This window comes from Aethalodelphis obliquidens, unplaced genomic scaffold, assembly GCF_003676395.1.
Source record: "Aethalodelphis obliquidens isolate GAN/ISIS:26980383/991018 unplaced genomic scaffold, ASM367639v1 scaffold82, whole genome shotgun sequence".
Lineage (NCBI taxonomy): Eukaryota > Metazoa > Chordata > Mammalia > Artiodactyla > Delphinidae > Aethalodelphis > Aethalodelphis obliquidens.
The window spans coordinates 4,207,242-4,228,774 of record NW_020838026.1 but is presented as its reverse complement, the minus strand read 5'-3'; the positions used below and the strand labels follow the sequence as shown (position 1 = coordinate 4,228,774).

The window sequence follows — 21,533 nt, the reverse complement described above, 5'->3', positions numbered from 1 at the left end:
TAAATCAAGTGTCTGAATGTGTGTGAGACTGTTTCTGGACTCCTCGGCGTGTTCAGTTGGTCTACTGCTCTAACCCGGTGCCAGGATCACACTGTCTTAATTATTTAGCTCTTGATCTCTGGAACAGAAGGGTTTCCAACTTCTTTTTCTTTTTCAAGAGTGTCTTGCCTTTTCTTGGGCCTTGGCAAAAATTTCATCAGCTTGTCTAGTTTTCTTCAATTTGCTGGGATTACATTAAATCCATAAGTCAGTTTCCAAAGAATCAATGCCTTACAATATTGAATCTTCCAATCCTCAAACCAGTGTCACTCCATTTATTTAGAGTTTATTTGGAGTCACTCAATAAAGTTTCTGAATTTTTTCTGTAAAGGTCTTATACATATTTTGTTAGAATTAAAATATTTCTCCTACAGTTTATAACTGTTGAAAAACCACAAATCAGAAAAAAATATATGATTTTTAAATGATGTAGAAAAAGCTATGCGGGCCTCTCACTGTTGTGGCCTCTCCCGTTGCGGAGCACAGGCTCCGGACGCGCAGGCTCAGCGGCCATGGCTCACGGGCCCAGCCGCTCCGCGGTATGTGGGATCCCCCCGGACCGGGGCACGAACCCGCGTCCCCTGCACCGGCAGGCGGACTCTCAACCACTGCGCCACCAGGGAAGCCCAAAAGATATAATTTTTTGATGAGATTCCTAAGGTTTGGGAAAAGTATATATAAATATGAATATCAACTTTCTTAAAATTTTTAAATGAAACCAAGTTCATCAAAGCACAGTTACTGGGCTTCCCTGGTGGCGCAGTGGTTAAGAATCCCCTGCCAACGCGGGAGACACGGGTTTGAGTCCTGGTCCGGGAAGATCCCACATGCCGCGGAGCAACTAAGCCCGTGCGCCACAACTACTGAGCCTGTGCCCTAGAGCCTTCGAGCCACAACTACTGAAGCCCGTGCGCCTAGAGCCCGTGATCCGCAACAATAGAAGCCACCGCAATAAGAAGCCCGTGCACAGCAACGAAGACCCGACACAGCCATAAATAAATTAATTAATTTTTAAAAAAAGCACAATTACTGCTCCATAATTTAGCTTTAATTCTAGAATTATTGTTTTGTGGTTATATCATATCTCACTTCAGAGGGTTTAACATACTTGAGAAAACTTGTATGTCACATAAACAAGTCCTAAACATCTATTAGTCCTTATATTTATCAAATTATGAAGTACTGGAAATCCAGAATACTTTTTTTTTTTTTTGGCCGTGCTGCACGGCTTGTGGGATCTTAGCGCCCCGATCAGGGATTGAACCCAGGCCCTCGATAGTGAGAGCACCGAGTCCTAACCACTGGACCGCCAGGGAATTCCCCAGAATCCCAGAATATTTTCAATTCATCAACTTCAAGAGAAAAAGAATAAAAGAGAAGATGAATAAATGATGAATAAGAGGCTGAAATCTCATAAATATACATACCACTGCCTGGGACAGAGGACCCAGACACCCTGCTCCCACCACCCACACCATTCACTAAACTGCCTCCTTTTTCTCATTTGTAAAGTAGTTAAAACACCGTCTGTCACTGTCGCACAGTAAGGATTAAATGTAAACAGGTGTCTTAGAAAGGACACTTCAAAGTCAGTCAAACACAAAGCAATAATTAGTCAAAGGATTATAGTTTTCCTCTATCAGAAGAATATGATGATAAGGTTGCCTATAATCATGGTTTGTGGCAAGACTGAAAATAACCCCTAGCGGATTGGCCTCAAAATCTTCAAGCAATGCCAACAAAATGGTGAGATTTGCATCCAAAAATAAGAATTTCGAAGAAAAGGGAGGAAAATTCCAGAGCTCACTTTAATGTCTTATGTTAATTGTATTCACTCCTTTATTCCTCCAAACATTTTAGAGCCCAGTAAGTGAAAGGCACTTTTGTACTGCCTTCTATATGAGGGGACTATAAAATATCCAAAGCTTCTAGGAATTTACAATATGTTTAGGAAGCAAGAAATAAGCACAGATAGTTGCTATGCGATACTAATTAAGCACTCAATAAATGTTACAATGATTACAAAGCAGTACAAAAGTCCTGTAGGGCACTCAGAGACAAGAGGGATCCCTTTCAGGTAAGATGTTCCGCCTCCCTCCCCACCTCGGCTTTCACCTGGCTCCAGGGCAGGGCAGACCGACACCTGTTTGTCTGTATGGCCTGTGAACTAAGAATGGTTTTACATTTTTAAATGGTTGAAAAGACAAAAGAAGAATATTTTGTGACACATGGAAATTATATGACTTCAAATTTCAGGGTCCTTAAATAAAGTTTAATTGGAACATGGCCCTGCTTTCACACCAGGGGCGGAGAGTAGTTGCTTCAGGGACCCTCCGGCCCACAAAGCTGAAAATGTTTACTATCTGGTTTTTTGGTTTGTTTGTCTTTTGTTTGGGGTTTTTTTTTTTGTGGGGGGGGGGCGGGCCTTGAAGTGCAGCATGCGGGATCTTAGTTCCCTGACCAGGGATCAAACCCGTGCCCCCTACATTGGGAGTACTGAGTCTTAACCACTGGACGGTCAGGGAAGTCCCTATTATCTGGTTCTTTACCAAAAAAAGTTTACTGACCACTGCTCTAGAAGGATGGATGGGATTTTCGCGGGCAGAACTGGGGAAGGAGGGAGAAGTGGGCAGAAAGGAACAAACATTCCATTTGAGAAATGAAGGTGTGAAAACATGAAGGAAAACCCCAGAATTGCAGGGACAGTGAGAAGACTAGTTTGGCTGAAGTAGAATATCCAAAATCAGTATACAGTTACTGAGCCATTTTTACCGCTGTGGACAGTGATAACAGGCATTCTCACACGGAGTCTTTGAGGTTGGTACTATTATTATCCCCATTAATAATTAAGGAACTAGATTAATAATTTGATAAAGAAACAAGGCTTACAGAAGTTAACTAATGGGCCCAAGATCACAGCCAGCCAATAAAGCTGGGCTCTAAATCTAGGTTCCTTTGCCCCCAGAGCCCATGCTGTTAAATTTGACACCGTATCAAACCCCCATACAGGGTAGTAAAAAGAAACACATCCACAAAGGTACGTAAGGGCAAAACAGTCAATGTTTTCAAATATAGGTGTAAAAAGAATATGATTTTATCTGTAGGTTATGATTCTTTGTGCTTAAAAGGATAGCTGTCCCACGAGCTGGTCCAAAGTGTTCCACACTTAGAAGCAAACTACTGTGGCCTTTTTTTTAATCACAGGAGAAAAAAAATTATGAGCTTGATTTTTTCAATTTCAAGTTTCTCCCAGAAATATTTCTTAAATCTCTGAAAAAACAGTATATTGTAAAAATCAGTGAGTAAGTAGCAGACCAAGCTGGGGAAAATTCAGCTGATTATACTTAGCTCAACTTCTTTGTTTTGTTTTGTTTTTTGTCTGTTTGTTTTGTTTTGTTTTTTGTGGTACGCAGGCCTCTCACTGTTGCGGCCTCTCCCGTTGCGGTGCACAGGTTCCGGACGCGCAGGCTGAGCGGCCATGGCTCACGGGCCCAGCCGCTCCTCGGCATGTGGGATCTTCCCGGACCGGGGCATGAACCCGTGTCCCCTACATCGGCAGGCGGACTCTCAACCACTGCGCCACCAGGGAAATCCTCAACTTTTTTTTTTTTTTTAATGGATTATGTGCTTAACAGATGGCATTTCATTATTTTAAGTTCAAATGATTAATTGAATATATTTATTCAGTAACAGTTAACTCAATTACCTGGAAATGGTTTTGAGATTAAGGTATTCTTCAAAAGAATAATAATGCTTCTGTGAGAGCTATCATAAGCACTAAAAGAAATCAGACACATCTATTGGCTGAAACTATAGAAACAAAAAGATAATCCACTGTATGATGACTTACTGCCACTTGGGAGCACTCCCCCACCACGAGACTAAGCCTAAGGTGGCTGTTCAGTGAACAAATCAGGCAGCCACGCATGCAACCCATATACATAATTTTAAATCTTCTAGCAGCCACATTTGTTAAAAGTAGAAACAGGCAAAATTAATTGCAGTAATGGATTTTATTTAACATGGGATATGCGACATATCATTTCAACATGTAATCGATATTTTAGATATTGAAATAGTTCATTTTTTTCATACCAAATCTCAAAATCTGGCATGCATTTCACACTCACAGAACTAGCCATTTTTCAAGTGCTTCACTGCCATATGTGGCTACTGGTAACCATACCGGACAGCACAGATCTGAGGGACAGTGGGAAACAGGCCAGACCGTGAGAGCCAGACCGTCAGACTGAAGGATGTGGGTAAAAAAAGCGAGCATTTAGCTCCAATGTTCTGATGCTGAAATAAATGAATTCAACCAAGAAATGGACAACAAACAATAACAGACTATTTTCCCAATAGCAATCTGTATGTTTTGAGTTCTTAAAGCGTTGCACATTACTGATTTTATAATTTTATAATGAGTGTTTTCACCACATTTTTTTTTTTGTTTTGTTTTGTTTTTGTTTGTTTGTTTTGTTTTGTTTTTTTTTTTTGCGTTATGTGGGCCTCTCACTGTCGTGGCCTCTCTCGTTGCGGAGCACAGGCTCCGGACATGCTGGCTCAGCGGCCATGGCTTATGGGCCTAGCCGCTCTGCGGCATGTGGGATCTTCCTGTACCAGGGCACTTCACCACATTTTTAACTAGTCTTGCTATAATTGTGACTTGGTATAATCTATAGCCTCCCACCTCCCTCTCCGTTTCCTCAACCCCAATTCTTTGAAATATTTCAAAGTTATCCAAAAAGAACCTACTTTCAGCTGCTTTCCACAACCTGAACCTTTAAAATCTACACAGGTCTAGGCAACTGGAAGCCCAAAGCCCCTGACGGACTTTGGAAAGGGAGTGGAAGTAATGTTTCAGTACTAATAGTTAAATATCAGTGTCACAGTAGGGCTGCAAGGAAATAAACTGGAAAGGCACCAGGTCCACATAAGTCCTGAACTAGGCTTATAACTTTGAGAATAAAAAAAGGAAGGAGGCCAGACACCTTTTAGCAGTAATTCATGTAAACAGTATAAGGCCAGAGAGGGAGAGAAAGGCTTCAACAGAGAATGACCAATATAATAAAGTCAGAAAAAGCTCCCCCCTCACCTTCCTGCCCCTACCCAGTACCCCTGGAGAATCCAGTGGGACCATTCTGCAAAGATTTGGTTATAGTAAAACACTTCCTTTTTCTTAACTCGCTGGCCCCTTCTAGACACGAGACCAAATGCTCATTTGCTAATCTATTAAAGCACCTATGATAAAGTTAAACAATACATTTATTGTTTAACCAATAAATTCTGCTTGTGAAAACCACACAAAAGGCTGGGCAGGGTGTGTCTACACTCTCTGGGACAGAGGTGGGTGGGGGAAGACTGTGTATTTTAGTGGCAATAGGTCAAAGTACATCAGCATTCTATTTTAAAACAAACTCTGGCTAAACAATTCCAACATTGCAATGACAGGGTGTTTAACAGTTTATCATTTGCACCAAACGAAATTATGCAGTTACCATGTGTTCACCAGTGCTTAAAATTATTAAGGAAACCAAAATTACAGTTCAGTATTTCTCAACTCTTGGAACAGTTCTGCTTGTTACTCAGAAACCTATCCCATTAGGTTACCTATGATAAATTTAAACAGTAATCAATAAATTCTGCTTGTGAAAAACAAAATGAATCAAATTTCATAATTCCTTTAGTTCAGAGGATTTCATGATGCCCCCTTCAAGTAATGGGGAAAACTACTGAAAATGGAAAATCATCAGTGACGTCATTAGGTACCTATTTACATTAAAAAAACAAAAAAACAAAAAACCTAGATGTGAAAACCACATATCATGCGCCAAGTTTGTAAAAATGTTTATATGCACACACAAAAAAGATTTGAAGCATACCAAAATATCAGTAGAAATTATCTCTGGTAATTGTACTTCAGCTAATTTTTACTTTTTATACTGTTCTATATTTTCTATGTCTTCTACAATGATCATGTACTACTGTTAAAACTAGAAGAAAAAAATAAATTCAGACAAGTGGCAATTGAGGCAGTGCCAACCAATTTAGGATTACACTGGATTGATACACTATCCCTTATACCATGATAAACTCTTATTAAAAAGCACTGAGGGCCCTTGAAGACGTGGGCTTTGCCTTATCTATAATACATACTCGATTATATTCACATATACAGTACACTATACAGTATTATATTCACATATACAGTACACTAACGCGTGGTGGAGCACGCCGCAAAACACTAGAAAACTAAAAATGGCTTATTTAGAAAAAGACAGCGGTTTAGCGCCCTCGCAAAACAAAAGAGCAGAGCCAAGAGTGGGTGCTCAAAGAATAAAGTGACGAAGAGCCACAGGTGGGAAAAAAGTCTCGCTCCAAAATTTTTAAATACGCATCTATCACTAAATTGTTCTCTTTAAAATGGTTCACTTTGTCGATTTCACTTCATTTAAAAAGTAAACGCAGGGGGCTTCCCTGGTGGCGCAGTGGTTGAGAGTCCACCTGCCGATGCAGGGGACACAGGTTCGTGCCCCGGTGCGGGAAGATTCCCACATGCAGCGGAGCGGCTGGGCCGGTGAGCCATGGCCGATGGGCCTGCGCGTCCAGAGCCTGTGCTCCGCAACGGGAGAGGCCACAACAGTGAGAGGCCCGCGTACCGCAAAAGTAAACCCAGAAGTCACTTTGTAAACATATCAGATTGCATCAACACTGCTTGAAGCATGGCTTTGCGCCCACCAATTTTTCTTTTTTTTTTTAAATTTTGCTTTTTCAATTCTAGAGCATCATATAAGTACGGTTCCTCAAGCTGCTGCGGTGCTGGGGGGTGGAGTGGATGGAAGGATACCAAAAACACGCAATGTACCTTCCTGCCCTCAAAGAGCTTCCAGCAAAAGGTGGAAAGAGAAACAAAGGAGCGGGTCTGAGGCAGAGGCCGCAGAGCGTCACGAGTGATTTTGTTTTTAATGAACGTTAAGTGCTTTTGAGTTTAAAGAACTTTTGGGGACGATTAGCCAGGCAAGATTTGAACGGGCTTCGGCGCAGATGGCACAGGGCCGCGCTGGGCGGGACTCCTCACACGCCGAACCTCGACTACAGACCCCAAACCAGCCCGCTTTGTGCTTAGACCTACACATAGATTGAAAATGGATCGAAACCCAACCAATCCGCCAAGCAAGGCTAAGCACGTACGCACGCACTATTCCAAAGCGATGCGTACACTTTACTTAGTGGAGGACCTAATACGTGGTCACGGGCTAAAGTGCTCAAGGAAAGCTGACCCTCGGCTGGCAACCGTGCACCACCAACCCGCTCCCCGAAGGCCTCGGGCTCGCGCCTCTGCACTCGACCCAGAGCGCAAGTGGACCTCGGCCTGCGCCCTGCCCACGGAGGACACCATGCACCACGACTGACCCAAACGGGCCACCCCCACGCCCTCCGAGCGGGGCCTCGCCGGGTCCCGGGACGCCAACTTGTGCGTAAGGGACAGGGAACCAGCAATCAATGGCAGGACGGTGGCGCGGCCTCCCAAAACAAAGCAGGGCGCCTAGTCCACGGAGCCCGCCGTCCCCGAGCTCCGGGCCCAGCCGCCGCCCCCGCGCCCGCCGGCCAACACGGCCCGCCGCACCCCGAGCGCCCGCCCAACAGCCGCCGCAGGAGCGCGCAGGGCGCCCAACTGCCGTCCCGGCCCAACCAACGCGGGCAGGGGAGGAGAGGTGCGCGCGGCCGGCGGAGCGTGCGAGCCGCTCGGGGGTCGCAGGGGGGAGGCTGCGCGCAGGGAAGGCAGGGCGAAGAGGCGCCGGAGCCATGGCTGAACGCAGCACCAGGAGGGGCTCCTTCAGGGATTTTGCCCCTTTCCCCTTGGAAGGTGCAGATGGTTTGACCCCCCACCCCGAGTGAGGTGCCTCGTCCCAGCCCCGACTGGACTGTACCATCGGGCGGTGCCGCCGGGATTTCTCCCCCACCACCACCATCAAGTCCTCCCCCCCACCCGGGTCCGCGGTCGGTTGGCCCCGGCCGGGCTCTGAGACGCGGAAAGAGCTTGGCGCCATTTTGGGTGGGACTAAGCAAAGACGAAACACCCTCCCAGTCGATGGGGTACTCTGGACGCTGGCTTATCCGGTTCCCTTAATCCTTTAGGTACTTACACGATGTTGGGTGAGGGGAGCTGGAAGATCAGCGGGTCCCCGATCCTCTCTCCCTAGGGGTGATGGAAATCAAACCCCCCCCGCCACCTCCAGGTGGTTCTTCCCGCCGCAGAGTGGGAGCTGCATAAAAGGCGGGGCCTCATTAGCATAACCTGCCTGGCAACCTGATCTCGGCGTTATGTGATTGGTTGAACTCTGTAAACTCCATGCCTCGCCTAAAGAGGAGTAACGCTGGGGCGAACTGACAGGCCCAGATTTAAGACTCATGACGAAGATCCTGAGACGCTTATTCAGTCAGCGGAGAAGCTAAAAGGAGATTTACACAGTGGCCCAATGACGGAAGGCCTCTTTATTTCGTGCTCTGCTGTTCGTTTCAAGTCCAATCAAAGAGCGGGTCTCAGGCACCGCTCGCCTGCGTTTGTGCTCTAAGCCAATCAGAGAAGCCGACTCTTCGGTTTCAGGGTCAAGACCGCTCGGAGGGACCGGCGGCGGCGGCCCAGGTCGTGAGCCTTCCAGCCTCGGTGCCCGAGGTTGGGAGGAGGAGCTGCTCGTCGGGTGCTGCACGCCCCCCGAGGGCCCGCGTCCTGAGAACTGCTCCCCAGGACGCGGCGGGCCGAGGGCGCGCGGGCTTGGAGGCGGCTCGGGCCCCGGCAGCGGGCCGGCTTGCGGAGCGCCCAGCCGAGGCCACGCCACGCGCGGAAGCCCTGCGCCTCGGAGCCGGCCCTGGCGTCTGACCTCAGCCCGGCAGAAGCCCGGAGTGCGGCGCTGCGTCTCTCCTTTCCCCTTTACCATGCTGAAAGGAAGTGATTTTCACAGACGTGAAGATGTTTTTCAACCCTGGTTAACCAAGGGCTTAACTCACTCTTTTCTTAACCTCAGGCTTCCACATCGTACCATCCCTTAAAATTGCCTTCGCAGAGCAGCCCAGTGCAGAGAGATGAGCTCGGGCTTTGCAGCAAGATGCCACCTGTAGTTCCCCGCCCCTAATACGAATGGCAACTAGATCTTGAAGAGACCTTGAGCCTTTGGACCCTCAGGGAGCCGTAATCCTGTCCATGACATCTAACTTGCTACGTTATTTGGAAGATAAAGTGGGATTTACGTGTAAAATACTTAGCACACTAGATCTTAAACGGATAAAAGTATCAATGACGATAAAATATACAAAATTGCTGAACTATTGGCTAACCAAGAAAGTACCACTAAGCAAAAGACCTAAGAATAGAAAACACGGGGCGGTGGGCGAGCAGAGGATGTAAAATTCATTCAACAATATCCTATTTACTGTTTATTTTTAAAACTGGAAACAAAATCTGGGAAATTTGGGGAAAACATTGTTTTTAGAATTTCAGGACTGTTGAGTACCTTATAAGCAACTTGATGACTAATCCATGTCTTGTTCCTCCACAGACTCCTGTGCAGGCTGTCAGTAAACACTTGCTGAATTTAATTGAAAAGAAAGCACATTTGGGGTCTGATGAGGCAGACCTTAACATTTATAGTGAGAGATGCTATTAACTCTTAGCTGGATATAAAGACACATGAAAGTCAGTTGCCTTAGGAAAGATGATATTGGTTAGGAGAGTCACTGGAATGTTCTCTTTTGGTGCTGTGAGTAGACAAACAATGCCAGAAGTGGACAGGTCCACGGCCCCTAGAGAGAATTTCCCCCGTTTTGAGATTTAACATTATTACATCCTCTCTGAAGGATTGGGATCATCACAACTGAAGTCTGACCAGAAATGACCGCAAGGAACACAAAAGGGGAAATTGTCATGAGGCATGGGGCTATCTGGACTGGAGGGCCCAAGTTGGCCTCACGGACTTGGAGAAATTGTCTAAAACTTTACTGGCCACGCAGCTATGCAGGATCTTAGTTCCCCCACCAGGGGCTGAACCCGTGTGTCCCCTGCAGTGGAAGGGCTGAAAGCACAGAGTCCTAACCACTGGACCGCCAGGGAATTCCCTAGACCTAAAACTTTAGAGTGCATAAATGTTACAGGTAGACACCACCTCAGAGATTTTGTTATTCAGAAGGTTTGGAATGAGCCTCAGTAATCTGCCTTTTATATAAATGTTTCAGTTAATTATTAAATTTGCACACAGTAGAATTCTCTCCCTTCAGTATACAAGTACTGAATATGTACTGTCTACCAGCCACTGTTCTAAACAATGAGGATGGAATGGGGAACCAAAATTTAAAAAGCCCCTGCTCTCATGGAGCTTAAGTTCTAGTGGAGGCAACAGAAGAAAATTGATAAATAAATGAGATGATTTCAGGTAATGATAAGTGCTATGAAGAAAATAAAGCAGAAAAATGCAAAGGGGAGGAGAATGCTGGCAATTTAAATAAAGGTGTCAAAGAAATCCTTTCTGAGATGCTATCGTTTGAGCTGAGACTTGATTGATGAAAAAAGCCCACCGTGCTAAGATCTTGGAGAACATTCCAGTCTGAGACCAGCAGATGTAAAGGCAGGAGGGGGGGGGGAAAGCATGCACCTATTCATTCATTCTTCCATAGAATAAATATTCATTGAATGCTTATGATACGCCAGGCACTGTCCTAGGTGCTTTGAGATTGGTCAATTAACATTATAGACAAAAGGAAAAACACAACACATAAAAATCCCTGCCTTTATGGAGAGCTTTCACTCTAACACACTGAAAAACCTAAGAAAGCCTGAGTTGCTAGGACACAGGGCAAGAAATACAGTGGTCCAAGAAAACTTGGGGAAACAGGCAAGGGTCAGATCATATATTGCTTTGAGGGCTAGAGTATGGGAGTTGTTATTGTATTTTAAGTACAACTTAAAGTAGAGGTTTTAAGGTATGATATTTGTTTTGTTTCGTTTTTAAAGATAACTCAGGCTGCCCTAGGAAGCTTATCATGTTGGCTGAGGGGATGAGAAACGGGAGACAAGGAGGATAGTAAGTGTCCGCTGCAATATGGTCTAAGCAAGAAATGATGGTGATCTTGACTAAAACAGGAGAAGTGTAAATGGGGGAAATGTATGGATACCAAATATATTTTTGAGGTAAAGCCAAAGAACTTGCAAATGAATAAGAGAATGGGTGAGAGTTGGCATTTCTAGTGATGACAAGAGAGTGATCAAGACCGATGCATAAAGTTGAGACTCGAGTGACCTAGTAAATGTGGATGGCTTAACTGAGGAGAGACCTGGTTAGAAAATTAAGAGTTCCATTATAGTCATGTCAATTTTGAAATATCTTTTAGAAATACACTTGGACATACTGCAGAAGCAGTTGGAATTCAAGGAGAGATCTGGGCTGCAATACAATTTTAGAATTCATCAGATTATACATTGTATTTCTTTTTTTTCTTTTTATTGGAGCATAGTTGATTTACAATGTTGTGTTAGTTTCAGGTGTACAGCAAAGTGACTCAGTTATACATATACATATATCCACTCTTTTAGATTCGATTCCCATATATGTCATTACAGAGTATTGAGTAGACTTCCCTGTGCTGTACAGTAGGTTCCTATTAGTTATCTATTTTATATATAGTAGTGTATATATAAATCCCCCAATCTCCCAATGTATCCCTCCCCCCTATAAACTATATTTCTTTTTTTTTTATTAATTTTTTTTGACTGTGTTGGGTCTTCGTTGCTGTGCATGGGCTTTCTCTATTTGCAGCGAGCAGGGGCTACTCTTTGTTGCGGTGCATGGGCTTCTTATTGCAGTGGCTTCTCTTTGTTGCAGAGCACAGGCTCTAGGCGCGCAGCTGCAGTAGTTGTGGCACATGGGTTCAGTAGTTGTGGCTCGTGGGCTCTAGAGTGCAGCCTCAGTAGTTGTGACGCACGGGCTTAGTTGCTCCGTGGCATGTGGGATCTTCCCGGACCAGGGCTCGAAACTGTGTCCCCTGCATTGGCAGGCAGATTCTTAACCACTGCACCACAAGGGAAGTCCCTGAATTGTATTTCAATACATACGATTACATGAAGTCTAATTAGATGAGATCATCTAATGAGGATGAGATGAAGGAGAGAGTGTTTATAGAGAAGACAAGAGGGTCCAGGATTAAGCTCTTGGGAGCTGCTGAGTTTAGAGATGAGAGACAGGAGAGGAACCAACCAAAGAGACCATGAAGGCCAGTAAAACAGAACAGAGGAGGGTGGTGTCTGAGAAGCCAAGGGAAGAGAGTGCTTGAAGAAGGCTGCAGTCATCAGCTGCAGCTAATGATGCTGAGAGGTAAAGAAAGATAAAGACAGATAACCTGTGGGCCTGGAAAGATGGAGGGGGAAGTACCTGGTTATTTGTCAATAGCAGCTTCAGGGGAGGGTTAGGAAACTTAAGAATTGTCTGAAGAAAGAGTGGGAGGTGAAGAGTGATATCTGTTGCCAATAGTATAGCAGATAAGATAGGCCAATAAAAACAACTAAAATGTTGTACATGCTTTCCATAAAACACTTTTTTTTAATGCATCACAGAGCTGGCAACAGAGTGAGGACTCTACAAAGGTTAAAACCAAAGTCCGTGAGTAAAAAGGGTAAAGCTCATCATTACAGAAGAAAACAAACTAAAAAGAGAAAAAGGAATGCTGGGAAAAGAAGAGAGATCATTTGGCAGGAACCATAACAACTATTAAATTTTTTCAAGCAAGAATGATCAATGGAGGATAAACCTTAATGGATGAAAATTTGATGGTTTGATATCAACGTGGTCTTGAAATAGCTCTACAAAAGATACTTATCAACTACAATGGAAAAAATAATAACTTTACAGTGGAGAAAGTTGGCAGATACCATCATTGTGATCAAAGTTACTGTACTCAGGGATAGGACCCCGAGACCGAGTGCCTCTGCATGTGATGCCCTGGGAAGGACACGACTTCTGCAATATGGCTACCAGAAGCTCTTAACTCTATGGGCAAACCCAAACTGAGGGATATTCTACAAAATAACTGGCCTATACTCACCTTTAAAATGTTAATGCCATGGGCTTTCCTGGTGCCACATCTGGCAGCTGTGACTGTGACCTTATTTAGAAATAGGGCCTTTGCAGATATGATGAGTTAAGATGAGGTCACATTAGATGCATATGGTGGGCCCTAACCCAATGACTGGTATCCTTAAAAGAAGAGAAAATATGGAATTCCCTGGTGGTCCAGTGGTTAGGACTCTGTGCTTTCACTGCTGAGGGCGTGGGTTCAGTCCCTCGTCGGGGAACTAAGATCCCGAAAGCCGCATGGTGCGCGGCCAGAAAAAAAAAAAAAAGGAAGAGAAAATAGAGATACACACAGGGGAAGATATATGAAGACGGGGCAGAGATGGTGCATCTACAAGGCAAGGAAAACCAAAGATTGCCAGCAACCACCAAGGGCTTGAAGAGAAGGATTCTTCCCTAGAACCTTCAGAGGGACCATTGCCCCACCAACACCTTCATCTCAGACATCTAGCCTCCAGAACTGTGAGAGAATGAATTTCTATTATTTTAAGCCAGCTAGTTTGTGGTACTTTGTTATGACAGCCACAGGAAACTAAGACAACATTATAAAGTAAGGAAGAAACTATAAGGCCACAGGATCGTGTATGTGTAGGGCATCTCCATGTGGATGGCTGAGATTATGAGCATTTATGATATAGGAACAGTTTGAGGGTGTTTTTGTTTGTTTTTGCTGAGAAGGTTGGCTTTTTAAAATTTATCTTACAGAGCTGTAGTTGATTTATAATGTCAACTGCTGTTGTACAGCAAAGTGATTCAGTTAGACATATATATACATTCTTTAAAAAAAAATGTTTTTATCTTCTTAATTGAAGTATAGTTGATTTATAATATTGTGTTAGTTTCAGGTGTACAGCACAGTGATTCAGATATATATATAGATACAGATATAGATATATAGATATATAGATATAGATATATAGATATATATGTATAGTCCTTTTCAGATTCTTTTCCCTTATAGGTTATTACAAAATATTGAGGGACTTCCCTGGTGGCGCAGTGGTTGAGTCCGCCTGCCAGTTCAGGGGACATGGGTTCGAGCCCTGGTCCAGGAAGATCCCACAGGCTGTGGAGCAACTAAGCCCGTGCGCCACAACTACTGAAGCCTGCGCGCCTAGAGCCCGTGCTCTGCAACAAGAGAAGCCACCGCAATGAGAAGCCCGCGCACCACAACGAAGAGCATCCCCCCCTTACTGCTGCTAGAGAAAGCCCATGGGCAGCAAAGAAGACCCAACGCAACCAAAAAAATATATATATTGAGTATAGTTCCCTGTGCTATACAGTAGTTCCTTGTTGGTTGTATGTTTTTTAAGATGTGAAAGGAAAAAGCCAAGGAATTGAGCAGATAATTAAATTAAAATATGATTTTTATATAAAATCGGACACACTTAATTATGGAGTGGAAAATACAAGCAGGTTTTTATCCCTGGCATTCCAGTGGTTAGGACTCCGCGTTTCTACTGCAGGGGGCCCAGGTTCGATCCCTGGTCGGGGAACTAAGATCTCTCAAGCCGCGCGGTGCGGTCAAAAAAAAAAAAAATCAGCTTTTTAAGAAAAATAGATAAGATGGCTGCAGAAGGACTAGCTGTTACGGGGTGTCTGCTTTTGTTTGTGTCCCAGACTCCCAGAGATCTTAAGTCACAAGAGTGGATATACCATCTTCAGTTCAAACAGCTAGAGCCACAGATGTTGGAGAAAGAACTGCAAAGGAGGTGATATCCAGCGGAAGTTAATAAGCAGCGATAAAAGCAGCAGGAAGACCCTGAGTCAAACTGCATCTTTCTCCCTGAAATACAGTCAAGGAAAAAGAAAATGTATGAAATTGAAAAGTACTTCCTTAAAGAAAAAAAAGGAAAAGTACTTCCCATCAAACATTTTTCCTTCAAGAAAACATTTTTATGAATATGGCTCAGTCTGAAAAATTTGGACCATAACTTAGATTTCAGTATGAGGGAATCTGTGTAAGCAAGAACGATTATGAATATAACAAGTTTGCTATGGTTCCTCCTATGTGTAGCGATCTCATCTGGGGTAATCATTGTGAGAAGAGTCTTCTCTCAGAAATATGATGTCAGCAGATACCTGAGAATTAATACTAAAGAGAAACTGTAGCATTTAAGGAATGTTGGAAAGCCTCTAGCCAAAGCAAATCTCCTTAAGCTAAAAAAATTCATACTGGAGGAAAAACTCATGAATATATTTAGTGTAGAAAAGCCTTTAGCCTGAAGCAATACCTCAGAGATCATGAGAATATGCGTCCTGGAGACTGTGCATTCAAGCATGTGCTGACTGGACTCAAGTGTTCTCTCTTTTTTAAAAAAATAGATTTATTTTATTTATTTAATTATTGGCTGCGTAGTGTCTTCCATGGCTGTGCGCGGGCTTTCTCTAGTTGCCGAGAGCTTCTCATTGCAGTGGCTTCTCTTGTTGCGGAGCACAGGCTCCAGGCATGCAGGCTTCAGTAGTTGTGGCACACGGCCTTCAGCAGTTGTGGCGCACGGGCTTAGTTGCTCCGTAGCATGTGGGATCTTCCCGGACCAGGGCTGGAACCCGTGTCCCCTGCATTGGCAGGTGGATGCTTAACCAGTGCGCCACCAGGAGAGTCCCTCAAGTGTTCTCTTGAATCTCATCCCTCACTCTACATTTCAGAATCCATACAAGGAGAAATCATATAAAAGTGATAAAGGTGGAAAAGACTTCAGCTGTCATAGAAAAAGCTTACACGCATCATTATAAGGAGAAGGAAAGCTTGTACTCACATGTCATTTCTCATTAGAAATCTAAGAAGGCATGCTGGAGGGACACCGTGCATCTAAAGGAAGAGGGCACCCCCCGCTCCAATAGCAAATCACACCTCACAGAGCATGAGAATATCCATACTGGAAAGAGCCTCCTGAGTATAATCAATGTGGAAATGTCTTTACCTAGAGGCAATGCCTCACTACGGATCAAAACATTCATACTAGAAAGAAACTCCCTGAATGTAATGAACGTGGGAAATCTGCAGACAAAGGGGAAAACCTCAGTATTCATCAAATCCATGCAAGAGAGAAATCTTATCAATGTAGTAGGTATGAGAAAAGTCATATTTAGAAGTCAAGCCTTATTAGATGCTAGCGAGGTCTTACTGGAGATAAACCTGTGCATGGGAGGAAGGTGAGAAAGTATTCAATGGCAAGTGAATATCCTCATTTGAGAGATGCCCTATAAGTACAGTAAATGGGCAACACCCTTCACGCAGAAACCACGCTTCATTAAATATTACAACATCCGTATAGATGAGACACACTATGAATGTATTAAGGGTGGAAAAGCCTCCGGAATCCCACTGCTTATTGTATGTGAAGAACCCATCCAGGTAATAAACATGAATGTAAAATGTGTGGAGAAGCCTCCTCTACGCATGAGAACCAATGCTGAATGGAATGTCCATTAACAGGTGAATGGGTAAATGTATTGTGGTATACCTGCACGATGGAGTGCTACCCAGCAATAAAAAGAAATAAACTATTGGGCTTCCCTGGTGGCGCAGTGGTCAAGACTCCATCTGCCAATGCAGGGGACACGGGTTCGAGCCCTGGTCCAGGAAGATCCCACATGCCACGGAACAACTAAACCCGTGCGCCACAACTAGCCACAACTACTGAGCCCACGTGCTACAACTACTGAAGCCTGTGCTTCTAGAGCCCGTGCTCCGCAACAAGAGAAGCCAAAGCAATGAGAAGCCCGCGCATGGCAATGAAGAATAGCCCCCACTCGCCTCAACTAGAGAAAGCCCGCACACAGTGACCAAGACCCAACGCAACCAAAAATAAATAAATTTATATAAAAAAAGAAATAAACTATTGATACATACCATCATGTAAATTCATCTCAAAATAATTATGCTGAGTAAAATAAGCCAGACCAAAAAAAAAAAAAAAAGAGAGAGAGAGAGTACATACTTCATGATTCCATTTATATAAAATTCTAGACAAAGTCAAACTAACGTGTAGTGATAGGAAGCAGATCTGATTGCCTGTGGGGTTGGGAGGAGGGAGAGGGATCACAAAGGTTCAGAAGGAAACTTTTGAAGGTGAGTATGTTCACTTTCTTGACTATGGTGATGGCTTCATGGATGTGTACATTTTTCAAAGCTGATTAAGGTGCTCACTTTAAACATGTGCAGTTTAATGTCACTTATACCTCAGTAAGGCTGTTCGGATTGTTTTGGGGATTTCTGACAATTATAGTAAGTCAAGAAATTTTTTTTAATTGGTTATGAATTTGAAAAGGAGAATTCAATCTCCATTTGTTTATAATATGATTAGGATTTACCAAAGTCTCTTAGGTTTTTTGGGTAAACATAATATAAACAAAAAATACTAAAAGACTTAAATATAACAATGAAACAATAAAAATCTTCTCAGACAATCTAATTCATTATATGTGCCATCTCTTCTAGGAACATTGGCAACCTTCTTCACCAAGACCGGAAACCAAGGAGCTGTAATGGGGGAAAACATCTATAATAGAGACAATAGGCATATTTTAGTTGCATGTAAATAGAAACTTTGGCTATATATACCACAAACAAGTCAATAAACAATATATTAAAATTTTTGCTATACAGAGCACAAAAACAAATATCTTATAAATTTGTAAGAAAAGGCAAACAACCCAAAAGTAAAATGGACAAGGTGTATTAAAATTTCAAGGCAGACAAGCAAATCCAAATGTCCAAAACTATATAAAACATACTCAAACTTTAAGCATCAGGCAAATGGAAATTAATTATTAGATATTACTTTATTTTCTAAAATATTTATTTATTTGGCTGCGCTGGGTCTTAGTTGTGATGTGCGGGATCTTCATTGCGGCATGTATGCGGGATCTAGTTCCCTGGGTTAGGGTAATGTGGGGAGGGCATGGGGGGGAGAAGGGGAGGAGAATGCCAAGCAAAAAAAGCAAAACTACCAAAAAACAACAACAAAAAAACCCCTACAACATTAAAAACATAAAATCCAGGATATCATAGCATCATATTTGTGGATTTATATAAAATAATCTATGTGTATAAAAATATATAAAGACATAAGAACCAAAATACAAATTTAGCAAGTGTTCAATAGATAAAAGAGTACTCATTGTTAGTTTCTTAAAATATAATCAAAGAGAACTGCTCTTCTTAAATATCTGTTTTAAAACACAAACATGGGCTTCCCTGGTGGCGCAGTGGTTGAGAGTCCGCCTGCGATGCAGGGGACGCGGGTTCGTGCCCCGGTCCGGGAAGATCCCACGTGCCGTGGAGCGGCTGGGTCTGTGAGCCATGGCCGCAGAGCCTGCGCGTCTGGAGCCTGTGCTCCGCAACGGGAGAGGCCACAACAGTGAGAGGCCCGCATACCGAAAAACAAAAACAAAAACAACCCACAAACAGTATCTGTATTAGTTTTCTAGGAGCAAATTACCATAAACTGGATGGCTTGAAACAATAGACATCTATTCTCTCACAGTTCTGGAGGCTAGAAGTTCAAAGACAAGGTACTGGCAAGGTCATGTTCATTCTGAAGGGCCTGGGGAAGAATCCTTTCTTGCTCTATCCCAGCTTCTGCTGGTGGCTGGCAATCCTTGGCATTCCTTGGCCTGTAGTGTCATCACTCCAGTTTCTGCCTCTGCCATCACATGGCTGTCTTCCCTCTGCCTGCATGTGTGTGTCTCCAAATCTCCTTCGCCTGAGAGGATCACTGGAGTTAGGGCTCACCTAAACTTGACTACATTAGCAAATAAGGTCAATATTCACAGGTACCAAAAGTTAGGACTTTAACATATCTTTTCAGGGGACACAATTCAACCCACTATAGTATACAACTTATGATAATCAACTAAAACATTTCTATTAAAAGGAGAGAACAACAATGCCACACTTATTGCAAGTATTTAACACTGCCCTGGAAGCTCAAACCACTGCAATAACACAGAAAACAAAAACGAGATAATTATTCGAAAGGAGGAAAAAAGTCAGCATTATGGGCAGAAATCCAGAGCATATGTGTTGATATACCATTGGGTCTATAAGAGAGTTTGAAATGGTGACCACACACACAATAACTAAATACAAATGAGTAGTTTTCATTAACACTAACAAGAATCATAGGAAGCACCATAGAGAAATATGTAGGTATGGAAAGCCTGCTACGCGCTTAGCTTTGTCCTTTAAGAAGTGAGAAGTGCGAGATGGCTCAGTTATTCAGCAGGATTTTCTGGATCCCGGGGCGAGGTTTCTGCTCCAGGCATGCCTGACCTGCTTTACCATGTTGCCTGTGCTCTGCCCCTTGCCAAGGTTACTTTTTTTTTTTTTTTTTTACGGTACGCGGGCCTCTCACCGCTGTGGCCTCTCCCGCCGCGGAGCACAGGCTCCGGACGCGCAGGCCGAGCGGCCATGGCTCACGGGCCCAGCTGCTCCGCGGCATGTGGGATCCTCCCGGACCGGGGCACGAACCCGTGTCCCCTGCACCGGCAGGCGGACCCCCAACCACTGCGCCACCAGGGAAGCCCTGTCAAGGTTACTTTTGATCCTCTCTGCACTCCTCCCTCATGACAGGAAATACAGCTGGGAGATCTACAATTCTCCTTTCTCTGATCCCTCCTGTTTGGTTCTCAAGTGGTTTGTAGGTAGCAGCCCTGAAGCCCCCTCTGTGCTTTCACTTGTGGCTAAACCACTGGAGTTGCTGCCTTGCTGGTTGTTTATGAGAGAAGGTTAATTTCTAGGCAGAAGCCAAAGAGCTGTATTAAATGTAGACCGTTTTAAACAAAGCTGTGGTCTTTTGCCAACTTTTTCCTCCTGTTCATGATTTGGCTTCCCCTCTAGCTGAACGATCATGGGAGAAAATGACAGAAGGACATGACCGTGGATAGAAGAGAAAGACAACTGCAGATTCTGATGGGAAAAGTAGTATTGGGCAGCAAAATGAAAAAAGAAACAAACAAAAAACCACCACCAACAAGTTCACTAGAGTAAGCTAAGAAGATGTGAATGACCAGTTTTCGAAAAGCTCCCGGAAAACACTGAAGAAAATACTTTCTAAGAATTTTCACAATGAAACATTCAGAGCAACCTTTTTGGTTTACTTAAAGCTTAATTTAAAATAATAAATGCTGGGCAATTTCTATTTTGAGTTAAGCCCTTCTTTCTGTACCGCTTCAGCTGCTGTGCCTTTCATGTGGATAGCACCTTTTGATCTAAGTGAGATTGCAAATATATTGGCCAACCAAACAGTTAACTAGGGTTAGTCTTCTGCTGAGTGGGAGAAAGGAAATGGAAAATTTTTTAGAAAACAAAATCCTAAGCCAAATATAGCAAAGATTAAGATCCAGAGAAACATTGTTCTGAATATTGATGGGTAATCCATGAATAATCCTCAGAAATAGATATTGCTGATGTAAATCAGATGAAAAACATTGAGGTGGATTTTTTCCAGCACATATGGCGACAAAGAAGAGTAGAGCAGCGTTACTGTTACCAGGGCCATGAATGCATAATTTTAAAGACTGAGAGGAAGCAAAGTGAGTCCCATTGGTTAGAGAAATAATCCTCTGTAAGTGAGGACAACGTTTCCCTATTAAAAATAGGAGACTGTAAGAAATGAGGGAAAAACTCCATTGTTTTTAATGCCAACCATGATGTGTGGATTTTAAGTTGTTTAAGCTTTTTGCTCCTTCTCAGTAAACATTAACAAGAGACAGGTCCTGCATAGATTTAAATTTAAGTAAGACCTTTCCTGCTCCTTCCCAGTGTTTTTTATTTACTCTACTCCTGTGGTCATGGAATGTAAATATTCTCTTAACTTCTCTTTCTTATCGTATTAAAATAACCACCCGAGAGCTTGAGAATTAAGCAGGATTCTTTCCCCTCAAGGCTGCTTTCAAATTCTAGGCTGGCATCAAATTTCTTTTCATTTCGGTCCAGACAAAATCAAGTTATTTTTTACGTTTAAAATTTTTTATTTCCTCACCAGGAAGAAACATGAATCACTAGTACCTACAAATGCAGTCACTGCTGGTGACTAGGTTTCTAGAAAAAATACTTTTTAGTTTTGTTTGTTCACACAAAAGTGACACACATGGAAGCGTCTCAACTATTCAGATTGTGTTCATGCCCTAGTTAATCAGCCCACTCACATGTCAGTTGTTGGAAAGTGTTCCTCCAGGTTAGAAAAGGAAAATAAGACCCTGGCTTTTAGCCTTGAGACTATGAGTCCCTCTAAAAACTTTTAGGCAAAGTACCATGTTCAACTTCTTATGTGCATTTCTTCTGAGAGGAGATTTCATAGTTTCCAGCACATTCCAGGGAGTCCAGGATCCCACAAATACCAATAATCACTCCTTTATAACAGTTAC

General features: G+C 43.3%; 1 protein-coding gene across 2 annotated transcripts in view; it reads right to left on the bottom strand.

Moving 5' to 3' along the window:
• The window catches only part of PRDM10 (PR/SET domain 10), an 85,531-nt gene extending 76,768 nt beyond the window's left edge, over nucleotides 1–8,763 (bottom strand). The window contains exon 1 of one of the 2 annotated variants that reach the window (XM_027093002.1): nucleotides 8,187–8,763. The gene's annotated coding sequence lies outside the window, so the exon portion shown is untranslated. The remainder of the gene's footprint in view (nucleotides 1–8,186) is intronic. The other variant, XM_027093003.1, reaches the window with a different exon arrangement.
• Nucleotides 8,764–21,533: the final 12,770 nt, after the last annotated feature.